The sequence below is a fragment of the Rhinolophus sinicus genome, linkage group LG03 (genome assembly GCF_036562045.2).
Source record: "Rhinolophus sinicus isolate RSC01 linkage group LG03, ASM3656204v1, whole genome shotgun sequence".
NCBI lineage: Eukaryota > Metazoa > Chordata > Mammalia > Chiroptera > Rhinolophidae > Rhinolophus > Rhinolophus sinicus.
The window spans coordinates 146386822-146400108 of record NC_133753.1 but is presented as its reverse complement, the minus strand read 5'-3'; the positions used below and the strand labels follow the sequence as shown (position 1 = coordinate 146400108).

The 13287-nt window shown below is 37.3% G+C and overlaps 1 long non-coding RNA gene across 1 annotated transcript in view; it reads left to right on the top strand.

The window, feature by feature from the left end:
* Positions 1-7519: 7519 nt before the first annotated feature.
* Positions 7520-13287, top strand: part of LOC141570418 (uncharacterized) — a 52272-nt gene continuing 46504 nt past the window's right edge. Inside the window, exon 1 of the long non-coding RNA XR_012494424.1 lies at positions 7520-7625. This is a non-coding gene — a long non-coding RNA (uncharacterized LOC141570418). The remainder of the gene's footprint in view (positions 7626-13287) is intronic.

The following is a 13287-nucleotide window of genomic DNA, read 5'->3' as shown; positions in this document are numbered from 1 at the left end:
TCGTCAAAATTAAAACTTTTGCCTTTCAAAAGGTATGATTTTGTAAATGGACAAGTAAGCCACAGAGAGGGAGACAATATTTTAAAACATATGTCTGATAAAGGATTTGCACCCAGAATGTATAAAGAATACTTCTATCTCTGTCACGAAATAGAAACAACTCAAATGAAAAATGGACAAAGATATGGGCAAACACTTCCCCCCAAAAGATGTACAATTGGAAACTAAACAGACCAAAATGTGCTCAAGATCATTAATTATTAAGACGATGCAAATTAAAGCCACAATAAAATACCTGTTCTTATGTACAAGAACAGCTAGAGTTGAAAAGATTAACAATGTTCATTGTTGGTTAGGATATGGAGCAACTGGAACTCTCATAAATCACTGGTGGAAATGCAAAATGGATAAAGTTAGGTAGTTTCTCAGAAAGTAAAACAAACACTTGCCTCGTGTATGTCTCAAGAAAAGTAAAAACCTAAGTCCACATAAAGACTTGTATGTGGATGTTCATAGCATTTTTATTCATAATAACCTTGAACCGGTTGTGATGTAGCCATACAATGGGATATAATTCAACAACAAAAATGAACAGACTGCTGACGCATGCACCAACATGGATAAATCTCAAAAGCATTTCTCTGAGTAAAAAGAAGCCCGACATGAAAGATTGGGTACTGTATGATACTGTTTACCCAAAATTCTACTGGCAAAACTATAGTGACAGAAAGCAGATCAATTGTCGCCAGGTACTGAGAAGAGGAGGTTAACAGCAAAGAGGTAGAAGGAAAGTTCTGAGGTGATGAACATGACTTAATGATGGCAGTGGTTACAAAACTGTATACACATTGGGTTGCAAGTTAAAAATGTTGAATTTTTATTGTATGTAAATTATGCCTCAAGAAAGCTGATTTTAAAAAATAACCCGGTGAGCTGGCTAATTCTGGTAATATGCAAGGGAAAATATGGAATGAGCCTGGAATATCTTTTTGTGCCAGAAGGTAAAGAAGTGTGAAAATAATAATGGAGCAATGTCTGAAGGACAAAGGGACCGGTATGAAGGGGCCCCCACTTAGCAGATCAGGGACAATTTGAGAATCGAAATAATGATGTAATGAGTTATAACTCAGTGGATAAAGTGAGAATCAACCAATCCACACTGTTAAAAATAAATTAATGACAAAATAAACCAATGGGAGCCAAGAAGAAGCTCTTCCTTATAGCTAAATGCTACCCGAAAATAGAAGGGATGATGGCATTACAAAATCATCAATGGACAGCAAAATTAGTAGGTTAAAGTTTTACAACAGATGGGATGTTTACATAGTCTCAAAGTGTCTCATCTGTCCTAATGGTTCTTAATTATAAAGGGCAAAATAGTAACTTTACAAGGGAGTAAACTGGCAGACAGCACTTTAAGTGATGAAAGCTAGCATCACTGATACAGGGATAAAAAGACATCATGTATCTAGCAATATCTTTTGAGAAGGATAAAGCATCACTTCAGTGGTCTTTCTGGCAAAAATGCATACTCTGGATTTAATAATTAGGAAGTATCAGACAAACCCAAATAAAAGGACAGTTTTAAAAAAACTGGGACGCGTTCTTTGAAAATGTCAAGGTCAAAAACAAAAAGAAATGTTGAGGAACTGGAACTCCAGATTAAAGGAGACAAAAGAGAAATGACAACAGAATAATAAGTTCTGATCTTGGATTGGATCTTGGGTCAGGAAAAAAGAGCTATAAAAGACATTATTGGCAAAAGAGCAACTATAAACAAATGACATTATAGGCACGACTGAATATAGATTGTAACTTAGATAATAGTATTGCATTAATGTTAAATTTCCTGATTTTGATAACTTCACTGTAGTTATACAAAAGAATAGTTTTGCTTTTAGAAAATACGTACTAAAGTATTTAGAGGCAAAAGGGCATGATGTTTTCAATTTACTCCTAAATGGTTTAAAAACAGTATGAATATATACAGAGAGAATCATAAAGCAATAAAAACAATTGGTGTACCTGGATAAGGGACATGCGGGAGTTCTTTGCCTTACAACTTTTCTATAGGCTTTAAATTATATCACAATAAAACATTGTAAAAAAATAATAACCTGGTTTGAAAAGGTCTAGGCTTCTTCTCAGATTCATCTTTCATTCTCTTAATAATTTGACAGCCATCAACTGAAAATCTACCATGTGCCAGGAATGGTTCTAGGCTCAGTCAGCTCTACAGAAACAGAGCTCAACATGTTGTTTCTAATGTCAAGAGGTTCACTACCTAATAAACACAGACTGGGATAAGAAATGTAGCAGAGTTGGTTTAGGATAACAGCTGAGATAGGACAGGCACCAGTACAGATTTGGGAGGCAGGGAGAGATGGGGAGGAGAGGACCTTTGAGCTGTGCTTGGTCGAATGGCAGTTAACCAGGTACAGGGGGCTTCCAGGCAAAAGGTGGATGAGACACAAAGGAATGAGGGCATATGAGGATACCTTGTGTTCAAGGAAGTACAAGCTGATTTGTTATGAATGGTTGGGTAGAGGTGAGTGAAAAAGGAGGTGAAATACAAGCCGAGAGAGAGGCCAGGATCAAATTATGGGAATCGTCAATGCCATGTTAGAAATTTTTTTCATTGAATCCTGAATGTGACATTTTTGGAAGATATTCAGGTGGAGATGTTCTTCAACACAGAAGAGTCTGGCTCAGGAGGGTGGAGTCAGCTTGGAAATAGACATTTGGAAGACATTAAAGTACAGTGGTTGATGAAGTTAAGTGGCAGGGGGTGTGGGGGGTGCTGGGCTTACCAAGAGGGAAGGAGGTGGTGCACAGAGAATAGGCTAAAGCTATATTCCTGGTCTCATCCTCATTTATCAGACGCCAGCAGGGGAAGGATACAAACTCAAAAAAGGAGGCCAAAAAGTTGGAGGAAAACCAGGAGAGAATGAGATTGCAGAAACCAAAAAAAGGGGGAGGGGGATTTAAGCAACAACAAAAAACCCACAAAGCTTAATATTAGCACTTTCATTCCCAGATGAAAATCCCAATTATAATATTTGAACTAATAACTCGTTTTTTCAGTCATCTGCACATTCCTTGCAACGTAATTTACTGAGCTATTCAGACAAGTAGGTCAGCTACTTTACCTCTCTGTTTATATCTCTTCATCAGGAAAAGTAAGGAACTGAACTAGCTGATTCTGAAGTCTTTTCTGCTTCAACTCCCTCTGATCCTTTGAATGCTTACTCAGGATTCGGAGCTCAGATTTTCTTGTTAATAGAAAACAAAGTTAAATGTGTTTCATCTACACTACAGCGTGGCAGGAACTGCAGCTGGATATGACTTATTTCCAAACAAGGCAGAGACAAGACTTTGAAACATATTTCAAATAATTCTAACAGTCTGCAGTCATGTGAAACTTCAAGAGTTTCAAGCCACAGAAGAAATGGGGCTGTTATTTGTTAGGCCCGCTGGACCACATGGCTTCATTTACCTCGTTCCATTGGGCTGTGATGTGGGGCTGAGGTTAAAAGTTTAGTCTTCCGACAAAATAGGTGATTCAGACGTCGTCATAGACGAAGGGCCCAGCCAGATACTCTCACATAGACTGTTTCTGGTTTTTACAAAACAAAGCAAAACAAAAACATAGTTGTTCATCTACTTGGAAGTGTTTGTACATACCTGTCATTGGTGTGCTTTTTCTGAATCTGTTTTGCTCAGCAAAGAAGTAGTGAATATGTATTTTGTATAAACAGTATGGACACTGCTAAGGAACAAAAAGATAAAAACGATGCAGCCCCAGACCTCAAGGAACTTACCATCTAACTAGGTCAGACAGACATATAAGTGGTGTGCTCTTTATGATAAGATAGAGTCCATGCTATGGTGTCTTCCACTGCAGACACAGATTGCACACTAAATCTCTGCATTTGGGTTGTAATCGCAGAGGGCCTTTGGAGAAAGAGACAGTAACATGTGAGCTTGGCTGTCACCTAAAACTTCAATTGGAGGTGATACAAATTTACACGAAGACTGATGTTTAAGGCAGGACCAAGTTCCATTTTCCCGTGCCTCCCTTCTCAAGGGAGGGAAGAAAGAGCTTCTAGGAGGATAAGGTATTTTGGTTGTATGCTGAGACTCTGTTATTCTGATAACCTCTGAGATACTTCAGCTTCCTTCTGCTTGTGTTGTTTCTATGTGAAGGAGGATTCTGAAAAGGCAAGGCATTATATATTTTAACAGCTGTTAAAAACCACTTACTTTGTACCAGGCACTGTTCTAAGTGATTTACAAATATTAACTCAATGCTCTTGATAAACATGTAAAGCCTTATTATTCCCATTTTGCAGATTAAAAATGGAGGCACAGAGAGATTGAGTAATTTGTCGCAATTATTTTAATTCATTTTGTTGAAAGCTCTCAAAGGTATAAATGGCCCAAAACATTAAGAAGGAAAAGTGACAGCTCCTGACAAATGGCATTACAGCGAACTCAGTCCCCGGGCTCAGAACATCGATGCCAGCCTCCATGCCTCTCCCCACATCCTGTGCACTCTTCAAAACTCACTTCTCCTTTCTTACAACAGCCCGTAAACTGCTGCCCTTGGACCTGGGCCACTGAGGCCCTGCTCCGGGTCCCACATCTCAGGGTCTCTATGCTTTGGAGTCTCCCTCTGGTTCCTGGGTCTGGTAGTGCCATTCCACCAGGCTTGAGACGGGTCCTGTGTGGTTCCGGTTTCTCCCTTCAGGGTCCTCTCCTTGTTCAGTGATGAAGTACAGACCATATCCCACTCTTACATCCTCTCCAATCTAACTGCAAATCACCTTTCCAACTTCACGTTGGTTCCTCTTGGTGCCACATATTAAGTCGATAACGAAACTGAACTTCTGGCTGTTGTTCAGCATGTCTGTCCCTTTCCCATCTCCTTACATTCGCTTTTAATATTCTTGCCCCACCTCTGTCTCTCCCATTTCTCTCCATTAAAATTATACCCAATCTTGAAGGCCTCAAATGCATCCAAGCTTGAAGTCAGATGTCGTATTCCCTTCTTTTCATCTACTATGCTTATTCATAAAATTGTACCTCTTTTGTAGGTTGTCCCCACCCCCCCCACCCCCCACCCCGCTTTAGAAGCTGACTTAAATGGCATGAAGAATAAGACTTGGCCGGGGTTAGGGTTCAAATTAGTCAAATACTTGTTCCTACTGGCAGAAACATATTTTTACTGCTGCCAACCACTGGCAGTTAGATGATTGGTTGTATTGAGGAGAATCACAGACATTAAAGAGAATGTGAATCTAGTCCTTAGTGGAAGTTGATAACAGAAATAAGCTTACAGTTCTCAAGATGAAAAGTCCAAATGCTATTTTGATAAAAACTAAGAACAAAAATGGTCTTAAACCAAGACAGTCTAGAAATCTTAAATACCATGCATCTACAAATACTTTTTTTTTTTTCTTTTGGAAAAGAATAGAATAAGAGGAAAGCAGATTACTCTTTATTGCCTTTGTTGTCTTTAAAAAAAACACACACAAAAAAAACAGAATCTGCCAAAACCATAGCAGTCATGCAGATCTTGGCATCTGTGATCTCTAACACGTTTCAGATTTCCAAAAATGACTTGAAAATCACATGTCAGCAAATTAAAGGGGTCAGGGGAAATGCTGATAGGGAACAAGTGAGTTTTATGTACTCTTGAAATTTTAAGAAAAAAATATACAAAACACTAATCAGAGAGCTTTCAATCTTTCATCTTCTCTTTATGACAACGATTAAGTTCATAATGTCTGTCAGAGACTTAGGCAAAGAAAACAAGCTGCAAAACCAGTACAGCGAATGGCAAACCTGCCAGGGGTATGGATTAGACTGAGAGCCAGCATCAGCAAGAACATAGTATTTTGGTAACACTGTCCCTGGATTGGTAAACTTAGGGCTGTTATATCTTCAGTCTAAAACACATTGAAACACAGATGTGGCTGTGAAGGCACAGATATAATAAGAAAAGACAGCTTGGTGATGCAAGTTCAGATGCCGCTGATGTAATCTAGCTCCAGCCCACACCTGTCACAGATGGGGAAAAGAAGTCTCCAGAATAGTGAAGGGACTTGCTCAAGTTCACAGTCTAGCTGTGACGGGACCACAATTAGAGTCCAGGGCCCTTATTCCTGGTGCTCTGTTACTTCACATCACCTCTCCTTTTTAATTTCTCTCCACTCAGCTTAAGAAGTATTGTGAGAGCCTAAAAGCCTGTGGTTATATTACTAGCAGGGATGAACAATTAGAAAATAGATCAAAGTTGCATTTACTCTTCTATTGTAAAGGAACCCACCTTGGTAGCTTAAAGAAGCCCTTACACTGGTGATGAATGAGGTAGTCTGTGATGTTGTAATCAAGAGGAGAATGCCATTTGGTTCATTATTAGCCCAATTATGACAATAGAAATATAAATGGGAGGATATTCTTATGTTTTGCAGACTTCAGAATGTTTACAGTGTGTGTAATTTACATATAAAAAGGGTATTTACTTTGTTTCTTTTATTTGTGAAAGTCAGGACCTGGTATTTCCTGAAATTGGTAGTGATTGGGGGAGGTGCCTAGAAACAAAATATCACTATTTAGCTAAATATCTTTGGGACATAGACTAAGGGTGTGTGAAAAGAGCAAGCAAGAATAGGCCAGATTGTCATCAACCAGAAAATTTGAGTTTTCCAGGTAAATATGTACACGAGGCCTTAAAATTTTTTAAAGAACATAATTCAACAATTATATCTATTGCTCTGAAATACCTTGGAAATTGATGTATAGCAGAAAACCCTTCAGACCTACATAAGTACACCCATTGTAAGAAATAGACTGTCTTTTAAAAAATGAGAGTGTTTATGTGGTTGTGTGAAAACTGCAGATTTTTCAAAAACTATCCCCAAGGCACTTTACTTTCTAACTCCAAAGCAGAATATGAGGGAAAGTATAAAACACGGAACACTGGTAACATGACCCCTGGAGTCCAGCATGGGACCCATACTGTAGCAGCAAGCTTTGTTATGCAGACAGTCCAGACCATGCGAAAGACATTAGCTCACTCCAGTAACAGTTCTGAGACCAAATATCTCCATTTCAGCAACCCATCCTAAAACCCTCATTTCTGAACTCAGAGATACGTCTTTTTCTTTATTCCCATCTCTGTTCTGAAACGACAGCAAATCACAAAAAGCGTGGTCAAGGATATCCACGTAACACTGACTTCAGGCCGGCGTAGGTCCAGGAGGGTGTGGCTCCTACGCATTTCTTCTGAAAACTAGGTTAGAAATGTGACCTAATTCTAGAAAAGTCTGTAGCTCACAAAGAGGCGGGAGCTGTGAAAATCTGGTGCTGGAGGGGATGGCAACTTGCCATCCTGACAGAATTGTTCAGTCAGCTTCCAGGACACATTTCCCTAGTTTATTTTAGAAACCAGTGAGCTACACTAGAGGGCAGACTAACCTAGACATTTTTTTTTTTTTCAATCCTTCCAGGGAGAGTTTAATCCACTGTGTTTGACATGAAGCCTTATAGAATAGAGTCCTACAAGTGGAGCAAACTGTGGCAGTGTTTCATTATCATTGATGGAGGCTGTGCCGCAGATGGTATGTCTCTATTTAACTTTGTACTCAGGGCATTTAATGTCTTAAATGCTTGATGTAGACAAGGCTTAAGGATAATAAAACCAGCAAAAACCTGTGAAAATAATGGATGGCATATGATTATTACAAGCTATGGTAATGGAAAACAAGCCTCGCTATGAGAAGGTGGCAATGGCCAGGTATATACAGAAAACTTCTCCAAAGGAACAGGAAACAAATGAGACATCATCACAATGAGATAAATTGGATTCATAACACCAATTTATGCAAAATATGGTGCTTTGCAATTTCTCATTTTTTAAACTATGAAGTTTTGTTTCCTTTTGTATGACTGCGAAGCAGTCTAGGGATGAAGAAGACAAGCTGTGCGGACGTGGATTATCCCAGAAACAACTCAGCATTATTTTGGCTGGAATGGTCCTATACCACCTCAGAACCGTCAGCCCCGTTAGTGATTTTAAGATGTGGTAGAGAAGGATACAGACTCTTCATACTTGTCACTGGGTATAGATATTGTGATAAAACTGATTGATTGACACAACTATTCACTAGTCATTTTAATTAACCCAACTAACAGCTATAAGACTAAATATTTTTCATAGCTGCTGCATTTGCCAGGATTATCCAGAGAAACAAAACCAATAGGTTCATATATATACATATATTTGTAATATATATGGTAGTAGGATAACCCATAGAATACACACACACACACACACACACACACACACACACACACACATATAATTTATTATACAGAGAATTGATTCATGTGATTATAGAGGCTGAGAAGTCCCACGTTCTGCAGTCAGCAGGCTGGAGACCCAGGAGAGTTGATGGTGTAAGTTCCAGTTTCAGTTTCTCATCCAGAAACACCCTCAACATACCTAGAAAAATGTTTAACCAAATATCTGGGCACCCCGTGCCCAGTCAAGTTAACACATAAAATTAACCATCACAGCTAGTCTCTTGTGTCATTTAAAAAGTATATATTTGATGCTTTAGAGATTATAAAGTGCTTTGATAAATATGTGTTTTGGTACTACCAAAAACCTATGAGCTAGGTCGGGCATACTGTCATTAATATTTTCATAGCTGATTAATGTGATTGTAAGTAGCATTCAGACATGAATGATCTTCATGCATTTTACAGATTAACAAAATGAGACATAGAGAGATTTTGTCACTTGACAAACATACAATTTGTATTAGGTCTTCCAACTCTTAGTCCTAAGTCCTTCTGAAATACATTTCACAATTTTTCAAAGTCTGAACAACAGATATAACAACAACTAAATCTCCTAAAGATGCATACGCTTACATACAAAGTAAAAATTTCCTTGGCCAAGTTTGTCCTGTGTTACAAGTATATGGTGTATGTATGGTAGGCTTGGCATACATTAGAATAATTGTAACTTGAACTCAGTGGTGATAGAGGTTAAAGTGGACAAGAAATAAATGGAATAATTATGTCAGCACAATTAATAATCACAGAGCTAAGGAACGGCCCCTGACCAAAGACTTCTTCCACACTAATGGCTCAGATTTGTCAGAGATTTCCTTCTGTTTGTTGCTTTCCCCAGAGAGCATTTCCTTTCCCCAAATACAATATTTCCAAGACCCATAGCACATTCGTTTATTGGATGCTTTCATTTGGTGACCAGGGCCATCAGTGTACTCTAAGTGAGGACAGAGGAGCTAAAAGGGGGCAGAGAGCACAGAAAGGGGAAAGGAATTCAGAACCAGACATACATTTTATTCTCTTGATTTTGTGAGTACAGAGTAGCCTTCAAGACAAGAATGTTAACTCACTAATTCATATAACTTCTTGTCTTCACCTATAGTTGAGGAGTGTTCAGTGGAATCACATCTTACTTAGGGACAAAACCTAAAGTTGGTATGCAAGGCAAAAATCACACACAGCCAAAATCACCCTTGAAAACCTTAAATCACCCTTGAAATGTAGTATATAGAGTTTAAACTCTGTTTAGCAGTTTGTATGCATGAATGCATAATATGTAGTATATAATAAGAATGCATATGCAAAATTTTTAAAATACTGTTTTACAAAAAATATGTATATTAAAACACTAGAATCACACTCAGCTTGGCATGATGTTCATACTTCGAGGGAAGTGTTGAGAGAATCTCATGTCCCATCTTTCATTCCATGGCCTATGCTCATTTAGTGAAGTGGCAGATTGAGTTGCTAGATAATTTTTTCTGAGAAGCAATGGTAATTTTTTTATTTTGGCATAATTTCAGACTTACTTTAAATTTGCAAGACAGTACAAAGAATTCCCCGATGTTAACGTGTTAACCACATTTGCTTTATTCTTTTCTCTGTCATTTATTTTTACAGTATATTTTTGAAAAATCTTGTTGTTTTCCTTCATTTGTGTGTATATTATTAAACTTACATGTTTTAATTGTACAAATGATGCAACCTCATTCTAATTGCATATCAGAGAAAACATAACAGTGATTTAATCGGTGTGACTGGTGTGTATTAGCAATGGATAAAAATGGGTAAATCAGAGCTGAGTGAAATAAAAATGCCCACAAAGTTGACCTGGCCAAGCAAAATGAATTCTAAGCAACTGTAAAGAATAAATCAGGCACTTTTTAAATCAGGCACTTCACTGTTGGTAAGAATGCTCTTTGGACAGAATTATGAAAACCATCACTAAACCAGAATAAAGTCTGCCTTTTCGTAATTTGCATCACTAATGTGCTATTACACTTCCATGGTTTTTGTAGCATACAGATGCAAGTGACAGGTCTGAGCTCATGAATAATTCAGAGATCCTCTGTGAGTTCTCACCTCTGGTTTTTATTGTTCCTCAGAAAAGGAGGTCAGCTCCATTACTGTCAGAGCTGGAAGAATTGTCACTGAGCAATATTATTGTTATTAACGTTATTCCAAGTGATTATTGTGATTACAAGTGATTATTCCTACAAGTAATTATTAAGTTCCTGAATTATCTGGTCTTCAAACATCAAGACACAACTCATGCATTTCAAAACATAACTCACTGCATCTTCATGTCTCTTAGCCTGGGAAGCTGGTCAGTAAATTACTTACTACCTGATGGAGAACTGGAGTATCTCTGTGCTCTTGTACAGATTCAGCATATACACTTTTCTAAACAATTTGTCTCAGATTGTAGACACTTGTTTCACAGTGCTAAAACATTTCTGAGAGCGGAGTTAGGAATATTCCTAAGAAGAGGTAACCCTGATGAATAACTTAAATGAATTGGCATCTTCTCCTTTAGAAATAACACTTTGTCAGCTGGTTGCCTTATGGTTTTAATGATATACTTGCAGTGTGGTTTCCAAATCTGAGTACCTATCACTGATCCCCATGACTGCCCTTGTTTGTAGAACGCTTTGTTTTATTTCAGTTAGTACATCTTGTCCCCCCCACAAAAAAAAAAAAAAAAAAAAAAAAAGTGAAAAACCAGAGTGTTCAGTGGTTGTTCTGAAGCTCAGAGAGAAACTAGCCTTTCAAACGCGTGCCTGAGGAATGTTGAGGAACCCTAGTTGTTTGTTCTCATCTATTAGGTAACACGGCCTTTCTTTCGACATGTAAATAATGGAGTTAGTGGTAAAAGACTAAAAAATACCTACTATGGCTGGATACAGCACAGCGCTGGTGATTGTGGAAGGAGATTTATGGCAATCTGAGACCTCAGAAACAGAGGACATAGATCTGGGTGCTGGCTCTTCTGTCAGCTGTGTGACTTTGGGCATGTAACCTAAGGGAAAGGGGAGAGGAGGAAACCTGCTTATCATGGAGCATACGAGAATTTACCAAAAGTCATGCCATTTAATCCATACAATAGCTCCAGAGACAGATATTATTAGCTGTATGCTATTCATTAAGAAACTGAAGCTCAAAGACATTGATTAATCTGTCACATTTATAGAGCTAGGGAAAGGAAAGAGGATGTGCTGTTGTAACTGTTAAGGTTCTGGGTAGTGAATCAGAGACAGAGGTTCGAATCTTCTATCCTGGCTCTATCACTTATTGGCTATATATTTTCAGGAAAGTTATTGAATAAGCTTTATTTTTCTTATTTCTAAAATGGGATATGTATTTATACTCCAATTTCACAGTGTCGTTGTGAGGTGTAATGAAGATATTGCACTAACTGCTTGTCTCAGTGCATGAAGCTATGAAGTGTTTGATTCTTTAATTATATTATTACAATTTCATGACAGAACTGGAGTTTTTTAAACTCAACAGCCTACAGGTAACAATGATTCTCCTCTCTCCCCATATCATAAGATTATTATGTGACTGTTTTGTTTCTTATAAGTATGCCTTGGGTCTCCAGGTCCAATGTATGACTTCTGAAAAGCAGAAGTCATATTTTTATTGCTTCTAGACCCTGTGTTTCTAATTCAGATCTCTGTAAACATAAAGTGCACAGTAAACCCTAATTCAGTAACTCTTACAATCATTTATCTGCAGTACTTTTACTCAAATTAGAAAACGTTTTTCTTCAATATTTATTATTTTTGATAGAAAAGTGTATATAATTCAATTTGTCATATAAAAGAGGGGTATAATTGAGACCCAAGAATACTTTTAGAGTTCAGCAATCACACTTTTATGATATTATAAATCTCCCTCCTCCAAATGTCCTGAATATTGTTCATAGCAACAGAAATCATTTTAAAGGGGCATGTTACTATTTTTAATACCCACAGGTGTTTCATTCTTAAACTCCTTTCTTGCCCGCATTAATTGCTACCTTTACCCAGTACTGAAATAAATGCATATTAATTTTTAGTGTTGTTTATTTTATTTCTGCAGGTGCGTATTAATTTTAGAGTCCAGTTAAACTTGTCTAGACCTTAAATGCCACCAGATCTCTTAAACACACATTTATTTTTTATTGTTTTTGTTGCATTCTTTATTATCAGAATTAATGAATGTAGTTTTTATAAAGCTTATTACTTTTTTACCCTGAAGACTGGATTTGAACTGTGCTGTTCTACTCTGCTGAGTAAATGGAGATTTAATTACAGATATTTAATTGGTTATTATGAACTTGGTGGACTGGAACTGAATGAGCCCTTCTTTCCCATTTCCCATCTTTAAATGTAGTACACAAACTCATCCTGGTTTAGCTGCCATTCTGTACAACTTTCACTACCAGCTCATGAATCACCATCACTGCCTGGGCTTTGACGTAAAATGGTATGTATGTTAGATAGTTAATACAGGGTCAGCCACTGACTTTTTAAAAGCATATGAAGACAATTTTTTTTTTAAACAGAAATAAAGGTTAAACTTAAGAGAAATGAATTAAGGAGCTAAAGAAGAAGACAATCTTCATTTTGTAGAAAACATAATTGGAATTTTGAAATCAGAAAGTCCACTCAATATTCAAGTGACATGTAAAATCAAATGAAATTCTAATATATTTTCATAAAAAGGCAAATACAAGATGTGATATAATAGAAAAGAAGGATTCTAATGGTAGCAGAATATAATAATAAACTGGAAGAGTGATTGATTAAAGTTCAGTTACAGTCCCCTTTCATATTATTTTTGGTGCAATCTATGAAATACTACATTTAATATAGATTTAATGAACTGAACTTTAGTCATTTTTTTTACATTAGAAACATGTTTATCCTACAATATAAA